Below are 16073 nucleotides of genomic sequence, written 5' to 3' on the forward strand. Positions count from 1 at the left end.
AGTGGGACACGGTGCCCACGGTGGGGATTGTAGAGGGAGTGGGACACGGTGCCCACGGTGGGGATTGTAGAGGGAGTGGGACACGGTGCCCACGGTGGGGATTGGAGAGGGAGTGGGACACGGTGCCCACGGTGGGGATTGTAGAGGGAGTGGGACACGGTGCCCACGGTGGGGATTGTAGAGGGAGTGGGACACGGTGCCCACGGTGGGGATTGTAGAGGGAGTGGGACACGGTGCCCACGGTGGGGATTGTAGAGGGAGTGGGACACGGTGCCCACGGTGGGGATTGTAGAGGGAGTGGGACACGGTGCCCACGGTGGGGATTGTAGAGGGAGTGGGACACGGTGCCCACGGTGGGGATTGTAGAGGGAGTGGGACACGGTGCCCATGGAAGCCCACACAGTCACAGGGAGAATGTGCAAACTCCACCCAGAGCGTTGCCTGAGGCTGGATTTGAACCCAGGCCCCTGATGCCGTGAGGCCGTGGTCCTAACCAGTGACCCCCATGCGACCTCTGAAGTCCATTCCCCATTGTCGGAAAACCCCCCTCATACCCGGAAGGCGATGACTCGACCACCAGGTCGGTCTCCACGTGACTCCACAACGTGAGGGTGGACTCCTCACTGCCCTCAGGGCAATGCAGGCTGGGGAATAAATGTTGGCTCGGCCATTGACCCTCTCATCCTGTGAGGGAACGCAATGGGACCATTCATCGTGGCGCCGCCCATCCTGTACTACTTACACCCGGTGATGTGCAGCTATGGGACATCTTCACCCGATGGCTGCAGGGTGGGGAGACCCTCCAACAGGACAGAACCTGAACTGTTCCCAGACGCGGCTGGAATGGAATGTTGTTGGGAATCTGTGGTGGGAACAGGAAGAGGGGAGTGTGGATTCGGAATATAATGGAGGTCGAGAGAGAGAGAGAGACAGAGAGAGAGAGAGAGAGAGAGAGAGAGACACAGGGAGAGAGACAGAGAGAGAGACAGAGAGAGAGAGGGAGAGAGACAGAGAGAGAGAGAGAGGGAGAGAGACAGAGAGAGAGAGAGAGACAGAGAGAGAGAGAGAGAGACAGAGACAGAGAGAGAGACACAGGGAGAGAGACAGAGAGAGAGAGGGAGAGAGACAGAGAGACAGAGAGAGAGAGAGAGACAGAGAGACAGAGAGACAGAGAGAGAGAGAGAGAGAGAGAGAGAGAGACAGAGAGAGAGAGAGAGACACAGAGAGAGAGAGAGAGAGAGAGAGACAGAGACTAACAGGAGAGGATTTTCGAAGGGCCAGCACAACCCTCGAGGGGCAGAAGGAGCTCCATCATTCCCAGTCGGATTCCTGGATGGAGTGAGAGAGGGTTGGGGATATGCCCCCATCACTGTTGGTCATTTGGGAAGAGGCACTGACCCTGGACACTCCAGACGCAGATGCGGAGACTCACCCGGGAATGTTATCTTCCCACACAGTCAGGATCCCGAGCACCGGAACGCCAGCGAAACGACGGAGAAAACGCACCAGGGCACAGGAACCGGGGGCAAAGTTCATCGCACAGTGAGCTTCCTCAAGAAAATGGCAGGACTCACAAAGGTCAGGGAGCACCAGCAACTCCAATCAGATCCAAGAGTGGGGCATCACACACGTGTTACAGGGAGGGGTGTGGGGTATATCAGTGTGTTACAGTGAGGGGTGTGGGGTATATCAGTGTGTTACAGTGAGGGGTGTGGGGTATATCAGTGTGTTACAGTGAGGGGTGTGGGGTATATCAGTGTGTTACAGTGAGGTGTGTGGGGTATATCAGTGTGTTACAGTGAGGGGTGTGGGGTGTATCAGTGTGTTACAGTGAGGGGTGTGGGGTATATCAGTGTGTTACAGTGAGGGGTGTGGGGTGTGTCGGTGTGTTACAGTGAGGGGTGTGGGGTATATCAGTGTATTACAGTGAGGGGTGTGGGGTGTGTCAGTGTGTTACAGTGAGGGGTGTGGGGTGTATCAGTGTGTTACAGTGAGGGGTGTGGGGTGTATCAGTGTGTTACAGTGAGGGGTATGGGGTATATCAGTGTGTTACAGTGAGGGGTGTGGGGTATATCAGTGTGTTACAGTGAGGGGTGTGGGGTGTATCAGTGTGTTACAGTGAGGGGTGTGGGGTATATCAGTGTGTTACAGTGAGGGGTGTGGGGTGTGTCAGTGTGTTACAGTGAGGGGTGTGGGGTGTGTCAGTGTGTTACAGTGAGGGGTGTGGGGTGTGTCAGTGTGTTACAGTGAGGGGTATGGGGTATATCAGTGTGTTACAGTGAGGGGTGTGGGGTGTATCAGTGTGTTACAGTGAGGGGTGTGGGGTATATCAGTGTGTTACAGTGAGGGGTGTGGGGTGTGTCAGTGTGTTACAGTGAGGGGTGTGGGGTGTGTCAGTGTGTTACAGTGAGGGGTGTGGGGTGTGTCAGTGTGTTACAGTGAGGGGTGTGGGGTGTATCAGTGTGTTACAGTGAGGGGTGTGGGGTGTATCAGTGTGTTACAGTGAGGGGTGTGGGGTATATCAGTGTGTTACAGTGAGGGGGTGGGGTATATCAGTGTGTTACAGTGAGGGGTGTGGGGTATATCAGTGTGTTACAGTGAGGGGTGTGGGGTGTATCAGTGTGTTACAGTGAGGGGTGTGGGGTGTATCAGTGTGTTACAGTGAGGGGTGTGGGGTTTATCAGTGTGTTACAGTGAGGGGTGTGGGGTATATCAGTGTGTTACAGTGAGGGGTGGGGGGTATATCAGTGTGTTACAGTGAGGGGTGTGGGGTATATCAGTGTGTTACAGTGAGGGGTGTGGGGTGTATCAGTGTGTTACAGTGAGGGGTGTGGGGTATATCAGTGTGTTACAGTGAGGGGTGTGGGGTATATCAGTGTGTTACAGGGAGGGGTGTGGGGTGTATCAGTGTGTTACAGGGAGGGGTGTGGGGTGTATCAGTGTGTTACAGTGAGGGGTGGGGGGTATATCAGTGTGTTACAGTGAGGGGTGTGGGGTATATCAGTGTGTTACAGTGAGGGGTGTGGGGTGTATCAGTGTGTTACAGTGAGAGGTGTGGGGTATATCAGTGTGTTACAGTGAGGGGTGTGGGGTATATCAGTGTGTTACAGTGAGGGGTGTGGGGTGTATCAGTGTGTTACAGTGAGGGGTGTGGGGTATATCAGTGTGTTACAGTGAGGGGTGTGGGGTGTGTCAGTGTGTTACAGTGAGGGGTGTGGGGTGTATCAGTGTGTTACAGTGAGGGGTGTGGGGTATATCAGTGTGTTACAGTGAGGGGTGTGGGGTGTATCAGTGTGTTACAGTGAGGGGTGTGGTGTGTATCAGTGTGTTACAGTGAGGGGTGTGGGGTGTATCAGTGTGTTACAGTGAGGGGTGTGGGGTATATCAGTGTGTTACAGTGAGGGGTGTGGGGTATATCAGTGTGTTACAGTGAGGGGTGTGGGGTGTATCTGTGTGTTACAGTGAGGGGTGTGGGGTGTATCAGTGTGTTACAGTGAGGGGTGTGGGGTATATCAGTGTGTTACAGTGAGGGGTGTGGGGTATATCAGTGTGTTACAGTGAGGGGTGTGGGGTGTATCAGTGTGTTACAGTGAGGGGTGTGGGGTGTATCAGTGTGTTACAGTGAGGGGTGTGGGGTGTATCAGTGTGTTACAGTGAGGGGTGTGGGGTGTATCAGTGTGTTACAGTGAGGGGTGTGGGGTGTATCAGTGTGTTACAGTGAGGGGTGTGGGGTGTATCAGTGTGTTACAGTGAGGAGTGTGGGTTATATCAGTGTGTTACAATGAGGGGAGTGGGGTGTATCAGTGTGTTACAGTGAGGGGTGTGGGGTGTATCAGTGTGTTACAGTGAGGGGTGTGGGGTATATCAGTGTGTTACAGTGAGGGGTGTGGGGTATATCAGTGTGTTACAGTGAGGGGTGTGGGGTATATCAGTGTGTTACAGTGAGGGGAGTGGGGTGTATCGGTGTGTTACAGTGAGGGGTGTGGGGTGTATCAGTGTGTTACAGTGAGGGGTGTGGGGTATATCAGTGTGTTACAGTGAGGGGGGTGGGGAGTATCAGTGTGTTACAGTGAGGGGTGTGGGGTATATCAGTGTGTTACAGTGAGGGGTGTTGGGTATATCAGTGTGTTACAGTGAGGGGTGTGGGGTATATCAGTGTGTTACAGTGAGGGGTGTGGGATATATCTGTGTGTTACAGTGATGGTTGTGGGATATATCAGTGTGTTACAGTGAGGGGTGTGGGGTGTATCAGTGTGTTACTGTGAGGGGTGTGGGGTGTATCAGTGTGTTACAGTGAGGGGTGTGGGGTATATCAGTGTGTTACAGTGAGGGGGGTGGGGTATATCAGTGTGTTACAGTGAGGGGGGTGGGGTGTATCAGTGTGTTACAGTGAGGGGTGTGGGGTGTATCTGTGTGTTACAGTGAGGGGTGTGGGGTGTATCAGTGTGTTACAGTGAGGGGTGTGGGGTATATCAGTGTGTTACAGTGAGGGGTGTGGGGTGTATCAGTGTGTTACAGTGAGGGGTGTGGGGTGTATCAGTGTGTTACAGTGAGGGGTGTGGGGTATATCAGTGTGTTACAGTGAGGGGTGTGGGATATATCAGTGTCTGACAGTGAGGGGTTTGGGATATATCAGTGTGTTACAGTGAGGGGTGTGGGGTATGTCAGTGTGTTACAGTGAGGGGTGCGGGGTGTATCAGTGTGTTACAGTGAGGGGTGTGGGGTGTATCAGTGTGTTACAGTGAGGGGTGTGGGGTGTATCAGTGTGTTACAGTGAGGAGTGTGGGTTATATCAGTGTGTTACAATGAGGGGAGTGGGGTATATCAGTGTGTTACAGTGAGGGGTGTGGGGTGTATCAGTGTGTTACAGTGAGGGGTGTGGGGTATATCAGTGTGTTACAGTGAGGGGTGTGGGGTATATCAGTGTGTTACAGTGAGGGGTGTGGGGTGTATCAGTGTGTTACAGTGAGGGGTGTGGGGTATATCAGTGTGTTACAGTGAGGGGTGTGGGGTATATCAGTGTGTTACAGTGAGGGGGGTGCGGTGTATCAGTGTGTTACAGTGAGGGGTGTGGGGTATATCAGTGTGTTACAGTGAGGGGTGTGGGGTGTATCAGTGTGTTACAGTGAGGGGTGTGGGGTATACCAGTGTGTTACAGTGAGGGGTGTGGGGTGTATCAGTGTGTTACAGTGAGGGGTGTGGGGTATGTCAGTGTGTTACAGTGAGGAGTGTGGGTTATATCAGTGTGTTACAGTGAGGGGTGTGGGGTATATCAGTGTGTTACAGTGAGGGGTGTGGGGTATATCAGTGTGTTACAGTGAGGGGTGTGGGGTATATCAGTGTGTTACAGTGAGGGGTGTGGGGTATATCAGTGTGTTACAGTGAGGGGTGTGGGGTGTATCAGTGTGTTACAGTGAGGGGTGTGGGGTATATCAGTGTGTTACAGTGAGGGGTGTGGGGTGTATCAGTGTGTTACAGTGAGGGGTGTGGGGTGTATCAGTGTGTTACAGTGAGGGGTGTGGGGTATATCAGTGTGTTACAGTGAGGGGTGTGGGGTATATCAGTGGGTTACAGTGAGGGGTGTGGGGTGTATCAGTGTGTTACAGTGAGGGGTGTGGGGTGTATCAGTGTGTTACAGTGAGGGGTGTGGGGTATATCAGTGTGTTACAGTGAGGGGTGTGGGGTATATCAGTGTGTTACAGTGAGGGGTGTGGGGTATGTCAGTGTGTTACAGTGAGGGGTGTGGGGTATGTCAGTGTGTTACAGTGAGGGGCGTGGGGTATGTCAGTGTGTTACAGTGAGGGGTGTGGGGTATATCAGTGTGTTACAGTGAGGGGTGTGGGGTATGTCAGTGTGTTACAGTGAGGGGCGTGGGGTATATCAGTGTGTTACAGTGAGGGGTGTGGGGTGTATCAGTGTGTTACAGTGAGGGGTGTGGGGTGTATCAGTGTGTTACAGTGAGGGGTGTGGGGTGTATCAGTGTGTTACAGTGAGGGGTGTGGTGTATATCAGTGTGTTACAGTGAGGGGTGTGGGATATGTCAGTGTGTTACAGTGAGGGGTGTGTGGTGTATCAGTGTGTTACAGTGAGGGGTGTGGGCTATATCAGTGTGTTACAGTGAGGGGTGTGGGGTATATCAGTGTGTTACAGTGAGGGGTGTGGGGTATATCAGTGTGTTACAGTGAGGGGTGTGGGGTATATCAGTGTGTTACAGTGAAGGGTGTGGGGTTTATCACTGTGTTACCGTGAGGGGTGTGGGGCGTATCAGTGTGTTACAGTGAGGGATGTGGGGCGTATCAGTGTGTTACAGTGAGGGGTGTGGGGTATATCAGTGTGTTACAGTGAGGGGTGTGGGGTATATCAGTGTGTTACAGTGAGGGGAGTGGGGTACATCAGTGTCTTACAGCGAGGGGTGTGGGGTATATCAGTGTGTTACAGTGAGGGGTGTGGGGTATATCAGTGTGTTACAGTGAGGGGTGTGGGGTATATCAGTGTGTTACAGTGAGGGATGTGGGGTGTATCAGTGTGTTACAGTGAGGGGTGTGGGGTATATCAGTGTGTTACAGTGAGGGGTGTGGGGTATATTAGTGTGTTACAGTGAGGGGTGTGGGGTATATCAGTGTGTTACAGTGAGGGGTGTGGGGTATATCAGTGTGTTACAGTGAGGGATGTGGGGTATATCAGTGTGTTACAGTGAAGGGTGTGGGGTATATCACTGTGTTACCGTGAGGGGTGTGGGGCGTATCAGTGTGTTACAGTGAGGGGTGTGGGGTATATCAGTGTGTTACAGTGAGGGGTGTGGGGTATATCAGTGTGTTACAGTGAGGGGTGTGGGGTATATCAGTGTGTTACAGTGAGGGGTGTGGGGTACATCAGTGTGTTACAGCGAGGGGTGTGGGGTATATCAGTGTGTTACAGTGAGGGGTGTGGGGTATATCAGTGTGTTACAGTGAGGGGTGTGGGGTATATCAGTGTGTTACGGTGAGGGATGTGGGGTGTATCAGTGTGTTACAGTGAGGGGTGTGGGGTATATCAGTGTGTTACAGTGAGGGGTGTGGGGTATATCAGTGTGTTACAGTGAGGGGTGTGGTGTATATCAGTGTGTTACAGTGAGGGATGTGGGGTATATCAGTGTGTTACAGTGAGGGGTGTGGGGATATAACAGTGAGTTACAGTGAGGGGTGTGTGGTATATTTGAGTGTATTATACTGAGGGGTGTGTGGTATATTTGAGTGTATTATACTGAGGGGTGTGGGGTGTATTTGAGACTCTTATACTGAGGGGTGTGGGGTATATTTAAGTATTATACTGAGGGGCGTGTGGTATATTTGAGTGTATTATACTGAGGGGTGTGGGGTATATTTGAGTGTATTATACTGAGGGGCGTGTGGTATATTTGAGTGTATTATACTGAGGGGTGTGGGGTGTATTTGAGTCTCTTATACTGAGGGGTGTGGGGTATATTTGTGTGTATTATACTGAGGGGTGTGGGGTATATTTGAGTGTATTATACTGAGGGGTGTGGGGTGTATTTGAGTGTATTATACTGAGGGGTATGGGGTATATTTGAGTGTATTATACTGAGGGGTGTGGGGTATATTTGTGTGTATTATACTGAGGGGTGTGGGGTATATTTGAGTGTATGATACTGAGGGGTGTGGGGTATATTTGAGTGTATTATACTGAGGTGTGTGGGGTGTATTTGAGTGTAGTATACCGAGGGGTGTGGGGTATATTTAAGTGTATTATACTGAGGGGTGTGGGGTGTATTTGAGTGTAGTATACCGAGGGGTGTAGGGTATATTTGAGTGTATTATACTGAGGGGTGTGGGGTATATTTGAGTGTATTATACTGAGGGGTGTGGGGTGTATTTGAGTGTATTATACTGAGGGGTGTGGGGTGTATTTGTGTGTATTATACTGAGGGGTGTGTGGTGTTTTCGAGTGTATTATACTGAGGGGTGTGGGGTATATTTGAGTGTATTATACTGAGGGATGTGGGTTGTATTTGAGTGTATTATACTGAGGGGCGTGTGGTATATTTGAGTGTATTATACTGAGGGGTGTGGGGTGTATTTGAGTGTATTATACTGAGGGGTGTGGGGTATATTTGAGTGTATTATACTGAGGGGCGTGTGGTATATTTGAGTGTATTATACTGAGGGGTGTGGGGTGTATTTGAGACTCTTATACTGAGGGGTGTGGGGTATATTTAAGTGTATTATACTGAGGGGCGTGTGGTATATTTGAGTGTATTATACTGAGGGGTGTGGGGTATATTTGAGTGTATTATACTGAGGGGCGTGTGGTATATTTGAGTGTATTATACTGAGGGGTGTGGGGTGTATTTGAGTCTCTTATACTGAGGGGTGTGGGGTATATTGGAGTGTATTATACTGAGGGGTGTGGGGTATATTTGAGTGTATTATACTGAGGGGTGTGGGGTATATTTGAGTGTATTATACTGAGGGGTGTGGGGTGTATTTGAGTGTATTATACTGAGGGGTGTGGGGTATATTTGAGTGTATTATACTGAGGGGTGTGGGGTGTTTTTGAGTGTATTATACTGAGGGGTGTGGGGTATATTTGAGTGTATTATTCAGAGGGGTGTGGGGTATATTTGTGTGTATTATACTGAGGGGTGTGGGGTGTATTTGAGTGTATTATACTGAGGGGTATGGGGTATATTTGAGTGTATTATACTGAGGGGTGTGGGGTATATTTGTGTGTATTATACTGAGGGGTGTGGGGTATATTTGAGTGTATGATACTGAGGGGTGTGGGGTATATTTGAGTGTATTATACTGAGGTGTGTGGGGTGTATTTGAGTGTATTATACTGAGGGGTGTGGGGTGTATTTGAGTGTAGTATACCGAGGGGTGTGGGGTATATTTGAGTGTATTATACTGAGGGGTGTGGGGTATATTTGAGTGTATTATACTGAGGGGTGTGGGGTGTATTTAAGTGTATTATACTGAGGGGTGTGGGGTGTATTTGTGTGTATTATACTGAGGGGTGTGGGGTATATTTGAGTGTATTATACTGAGGGGTGTGGGGTATATTTGAGTGTATTATACTGAGGGGTGTGGGGTGTATTTGAGTGTATTTTACCGAGGGGTGTGGGGTATATTTGAGTGTATTATACTGAGGGGTGTGGGGTGTATTTGAGTGTATTGTACTGAGGGGTGTGGGGTATATTTGAGAGTATTATACCGAGGGGTGTGGGGTATATTTGAGAGTATTATACTGAGGGGTGTGTGGTATTTTCGAGTGTAATATACTGAGGGGTGTGGGGTATATTTGAGTGTATTATACTGAGAGGTGTGGGGTGTATGTGAGAGTATTATACTGAGGGGTGTGGGGTATATTTGAGAGTATTATACCGAGGGGTGTGGGGTATATTTGAGAGTATTATACTGAGGGGTGTGTGATATTTTCGAGTGTATTATACTGAGGGGTGTGAGGTATATTTGAGTGTATTATACTGAGGGGTGTGGGGTATATTTGAGTGTTTTATACTGAGGGGTGTGTGGTATTTTCGAGTGTATTATACTGAGGGGTGTGGGGTATATTTGAGTGTATTATACTGAGGGGTGTGGGGTGTATTTGAGAGTATTATACTGAGGGGTGTGGGGTATATTTGAGTGTATTATAATGAGGGGTGTGGGGTATATTTGAGTGTATTATACTGAGGGGTGTGGGGTATATTTGAGTGTATTATACTGAGGGGTGTGGGGTATATTTGAGTGTATTATACTGAGGGGTGTGGGGTATATTTGAGTGTATTATACTGATGGGTGTGGGGTATATTTGAGTGTATTATACTGAGGGGTGTGGGGTATATTTGAGTGTATTATACCGAGGGGTGTGGGGTATATTTGAGTGTATTATACTGAGGGGTGTGGGGTATATTTGAGTGTATTACACTGAGGGGTGTGGGGTATATTTGAGTGTATTATACTGAGGGGTGTGGGGAAGATTTGAGTGTATTATACTGTGGGGTGTGGGGTATATTTGAGTGTATTATACTGATGGGTGTGGGGTATATTTGAGTGTAATATACTGAGGGGTGTGTGGTATATTTGTGTGTATTATACTGAGGGGTGTGGGGTATATTTGAGTATATTATACTAATGGGGGTGGGGTGTATTTGAGTGTATTAAACCGAGGGGTGCGGGGTATATCTGAATGTATTATACTGAGGGGTGTGGGGTATATTTGAGTGTATTATACTGAGGGATGTGTGGTATATTTCAGTGTATTATACTGAGGGGTGTGGGGTATATTTGAGTGTATTATACTGAGGGGTGTGATACGTATTTGAGTGTATTATACTGAGGGATGTGTGGTATATTTCAGTGTATTATACTTAGGGGTGTGGGGTATATTTGAGTGTATTATACTGAGGGGTGTGTGGTATTTTCGAGTGAATTATACTGAGGGGTGTGGGGTACATTTGAGTGTATTATACTTAGGGGTGTGGGGTATATTTGAGTGTATTATACTGAGGGGTGTGTGGTATTTTCGAGTGTATTATACTGAGGGGTGCGGGGTATATTTGAGTATATTATACTGATGGGGGTGCGGTATATTTGAGTGTATTATACTGATGGGGGTGGGGTGTATTTGAGTGCAGTATACTGAGGGGTGTGGGGTATATTTGAGTGTATTATACTGAAGGGTGTGGGGTATATTTGAGTGTATTATACTGAGGGGTGTGGGGTATATTTGAGTGTATTATACTACTGGGGGTGGGGTATATTTGTGTGTATTATACTGATGGGGGTGGGGTATATTTGAGTGTATTATACTGAGGGGTGTGGGGTGTATTTGAGTGTCTTATACTGAGGGGTGTGGGGTATATTTGAGTGTATTATACTGAGGGGTGTGGGGTGTATTTGAGTGTATTATACTGAGGGGTGTGGGGTATATTTGAGTGTATTATACTGAGGGGTGTGGGGTATATTTGAGTGTATTATACTGAGGGGTGTGGGGTGTATTTGAGTCTCTTATACTGAGGGGTGTGGGGTATATTTGTGTGTATTATACTGAGGGGTGTGGGGTATATTTGTGTGTATTATACTGAGGGGTGTGGGGTATATTTGAGTGTATTATACTGAGGGGTGTGGGGTATATTTGAGTGTATTATACAGAGGGGTGTGGGGTATATTTGAGTGTATTATACTGAGGGGTGTGGGGCGTATTTGAGTGTATTATACTGATAGGGGTGGGGTGTATTTGAGTCTCTTATACTGAGGGGTGTGGGGTATATTTGAGTGTATTATACTGAGGGGCGTGTGGTATATTTGAGTGTATTATACTGAGGGGCGTGTGGTATATTTGAGTGTATTATACTGAGGGGCGTGTGGTATATTTGAGTGTATTATACTGAGGGGTGTGGGGTGTATTTGAGTGTATTATACTGATAGGGGTGGGGTGTATTTGAGACTCTTATACTGAGGGGTGTGGGGTATATTTAAGTGTATTATACTGAGGGGCGTGTGGTATATTTGAGTGTATTATACTGAGGGGTGTTGGGTATATTTGAGTGTATTATACTGAGGGGCGTGTGGTATATTTGAGTGTATTATACTGAGGGGTGTGGGGTGTATTTGAGTCTCTTATACTGAGGGGTGTGGGGTATATTTGAGTGTATTATACTGAGGGGTGTGGGGTATATTTGAGTGTATTATACTGAGGGGTGTGGGGTATATTTGTGTGTATTATACTGAGGGGTGTGGGGTGTATTTGAGTGTATTATACTGAGGGGTGTGTGGTATATTTGAGTGTATTATACTGAGGGGCGTGGGGTATATTTGAGTGTATTATACTGAGGGGTGTGGGGTATATTTGTGTGTATTATACTGAGGGGTGTGGGGTGTATTTGAGTGTATTATACTGAGGGGTGTGTGGTATATTTGAGTGTATTATACTGAGGGGTGTGGGGTATATTTGAGTGTATTATACTGAGGGGTGTGGGGTGTTTTTGAGTGTATTATACTGAGGGGTGTGGGGTATATTTGAGTGTATTATTCAGAGGGGTGTGGGGTATATTTGTGTGTATTATACTGAGGGGTGTGGGGTGTATTTGAGTGTATTATACTGATGGGTATGGGGTATATTTGAGTGTATTATACTGAGGGGTGTGGGGTATATTTGTGTGTATTATACTGAGGGGTGTGGGGTATATTTGAGTGTATGATACTGAGGGGTGTGGGGTATATTTGAGTGTATTATACTGAGGTGTGTGGGGTGTATTTGAGTGTAGTATACCGAGGGGTGTAGGGTATATTTAAGTGTATTATACTGAGGGGTGTGGGGTGTATTTGAGTGTAGTATACCGAGGGGTGTGGGGTATATTTGAGTGTATTATACTGAGGGGTGTGGGGTATATTTGAGTGTATTATACTGAGGGGTGTGGGGTGTATTTGAGTGTATTATACTGAGGGGTGTGGGGTGTATTTGTGTGTATTATACTGAGGGGTGTGGGGTGTATTTGAGTGTATTATACCGAGGGGTGTGGGGTATATTTGAGTGTATTATACTGAGGGGTGTGGGGTGTATTTGAGTGTATTGTACTGAGGGGTGTGGGGTATATTTGAGAGTATTATACCGAGGGGTGTGGGGTATATTTGAGAGTATTATACTGAGGGGTGTGTGGTATTTGCGAGTGTATTATACTGAGGGGTGTGGGGTGTATTTGAGAGTATTATACTGAGGGGTGTGGGGTATATTTGAGTGTATTATAATGAGGGGTGTGGGGTATATTTGAGTGTATTATACTGAGGGGTGTGGGGTATATTTGAGTGTATTATACCGAGGGGTGTGGGGTATATTTGAGTGTATTATACTGAGGGGTGTGGGGTATATTTGAGTGTATTATACTGAGGGGTGTGGGGTATATTTGAGTGTATTAATCCGAGGGGTGTGGGGTATATTCGAGTGTATTATACTGAGGGGTGTGGGGTATATTTGAGTGTATTATACTGAGGGGTGTGGTGTATATTTGAGTGTATTATACTGAGGGGTGTGGGGTGTATTTGAGTGTATTATACCGAGGGGTGTGGGGTATATTTGAGTGTATTATACTGAGGGGTGTGGGGTGTATTTGAGTGTATTGTACTGAGGGGTGTGGGGTATATTTGAGAGTATTATACCGAGGGGTGTGGGGTATATTTGAGAGTATTATACTGAGGGGTGTGTGGTATTTTCGAGTGTATTATACTGAGGGGTGTGGGGTATATTTGAGAGTATTATACCGAGGGGTGTGGGGTATATTTGAGAGTATTATACTGAGGGGTGTGTGGTATTTTCGAGTGTATTATACTGAGGGGTGTGGGGTGTATTTGAGAGGATTATACTGAGGGGTGTGGGGTATATTTGAGTGTATTATAATGAGGGGTGTGGGGTATATTTGAGTGTATTATACTGAGGGGTGTGGGGTATATTTGAGTGTATTATACCGAGGGGTGTGGGGTATATTTGAGTGTATTATACTGAGGGGTGTGGGGTGTATTTGAGAGTATTATACTGAGGGGTGTGTGGTATATTTGAGTGTATTATACTGAGGGGTGTGGGGTATATTTGAGTGTATTATACCGAGAGGTGTGGGGTGTATTTGAGAGTATTATACTGAGGGGTGTGTGGTATATTTGAGAGTATTATACCGAGGGGTGTGGGGTATATTTGAGAGTATTATACTGAGGGGTGTGTGGTATTTTCGAGTGTATTATACTGAGGGGTGTGAGGTATATTTGAGTGTATTATACTGAGGGGTGTGGGGTATATTTGAGTGTTTTATACTGAGGGGTGTGTGGTATTTTCGAGTGTATTATACTGAGGGGTGTGGGGTATATTTGAGTGTATTATACTGAGGGGTGTGGGGTGTATTTGAGATATTATACTGAGGGGTGTGGGGTATATTTGAGTGTATTATAATGAGGGGTGTGGGGTATATTTGAGTGTATTATACTGAGGGGTGTGTGGTATATTTGAGTGTATTATACTGAGGGGTGTGGGGTATATTTGAGTGTATTATACTGATGGGTGTGGGGTATATTTGAGTGTATTATACTGAGGGGTGTGGGGTATATTTGAGTGTATTATACCGAGGGGTGTGGGGTATATTTGAGTGTATTATACTGAGGGGTGTGGGGTATATTTGAGTGTGTTACACTGAGGGGTGTGGGGTATATTTGAGTGTATTATACTGAGGGGTGTGGGGTATATTTGAGTGTATTATACTGTGGGGTGTGGGGTATATTTGAGTGTATTATACTGATGGGTGTGGGGTATATTTGAGTGTATTATACTGAGGGGTGTGGGGTATATTTGAGTGTATTATACTGAGGGGTGTGGGGTATATTTGAGTGTATTATACTGAGGGGTGTGGGGTATATTTGAGTGTATTATACTGAGGGGTGTGGGGTATATTTGAGTGTATTATACTGAGGGGTGTGGGGTATATTTGAGTGTATTATACTGATGGGTGTGGGGTATATTTGAGTGTATTATACTGAGGGGTGTGGGGTATATTTGTGTGTATTATACTGAGGGGTGTGGGGTATATTTGAGTGTATTATACTGAGGGGTGTGGGGTATATTTGAGTGTATTATACTGAGGGGTGTGGGGTATATTTGAGTGTATTATACTGTGGGGTGTGGGGTATATTTGAGTGTATTATACTGATGGGTGTGGGGTATATTTGAGTGTATTATACTGAGGGGTGTGGGGTATATTTGAGTGTATTATACTGAGGGGTGTGGGGTATATTTGAGTGTATTATACTGAGGGGTGTGGGGTATATTTGAGTGTATTATACTGAGGGGTGTGGGGTATATTTGAGTGTATTATACTGAGGGGTGTGGGGTATATTTGAGTGGACTATACTGAGGGGTGTGGGGTATATTTGAGCGTATTATACTGAGGGATGTGCGGTATATTTGAGTGTATTATAATGAGGGGTGTGGGGTATATTTGAGTGTATTATACTTAGGGGTGTGGGGTATATTTGAGTGTATTATACTGAGGGGTGTGTGGTATTTTCGAGTGGACTATACTGAGGGGTGTGGGGTATATTTGAGCGTATTATACTGAGGGATGTGCGGTATATTTGAGTGTATTATAATGAGGGGTGTGGGGTATATTTGAGTGTATTATACTTAGGGGTGTGGGGTATATTTGAGTGTATTATACTGAGGGGTGTGTGGTATTTTCGAGTGGACTATACTGAGGGGTGTGGGGTATATTTGAGCGTATTATACTGAGGGATGTGCGGTATATTTGAGTGTATTATAATGAGGGGTGTGGGGTATATTTGAGTGTATTATACTTAGGGGTGTGGGGTATATTTGAGTGTATTATACTGAGGGGTGTGTGGTATTTTCGAGTGAATTATACTGAGGGGTGTGGGGTACATTTGAGTGTATTATACTTTGGGGTGTGCGGTATATTTGAGTGTATTATAATGAGGGGTGTGGGGTATATTTGAGTGTATTATACTGAGGTGTGTGGGGTGTATTTGAGTGTAGTATACCGAGGGGTGTGGGGTATATTTAAGTGTATTATACTGAGGGGTGTGGGGTGTATTTGAGTGTAGTATACCGAGGGGTGTGGGGTATATTTGAGTGTATTATACTGAGGGGTGTGGGGTATATTTGAGTGTATTATACTGAGGGGTGTGGGGTGTATTTAAGTGTATTATACTGAGGGGTGTGGGGTGTATTTGTGTGTATTATACTGAGGGGTGTGGGGTATATTTGAGTGTATGATACTGAGGGGTGTGGGGTATATTTGAGTGTATTATACTGAGGGGTGTGGGGTGTATTTGAGTGTATTTTACCGAGGGGTGTGGGGTATATTTGAGTGTATTATACTGAGGGGTGTGGGGTGTATTTGAGTGTATTGTACTGAGGGGTGTGGGGTGTATGTGAGAGTATTATACTGAGGGGTGTGGGGTATATTTGAGAGTATTATACCGAGGGGTGTGGGGTATATTTGAGAGTATTATACTGAGGGGTGTGTGGTATTTTCGAGTGTATTATACTGAGGGGTGTGAGGTATATTTGAGTGT

The sequence above is a fragment of the Chiloscyllium punctatum genome, chromosome 28 (assembly GCF_047496795.1).
Source record: "Chiloscyllium punctatum isolate Juve2018m chromosome 28, sChiPun1.3, whole genome shotgun sequence".
NCBI classification, from domain to species: Eukaryota; Metazoa; Chordata; class Chondrichthyes; order Orectolobiformes; family Hemiscylliidae; genus Chiloscyllium; species Chiloscyllium punctatum.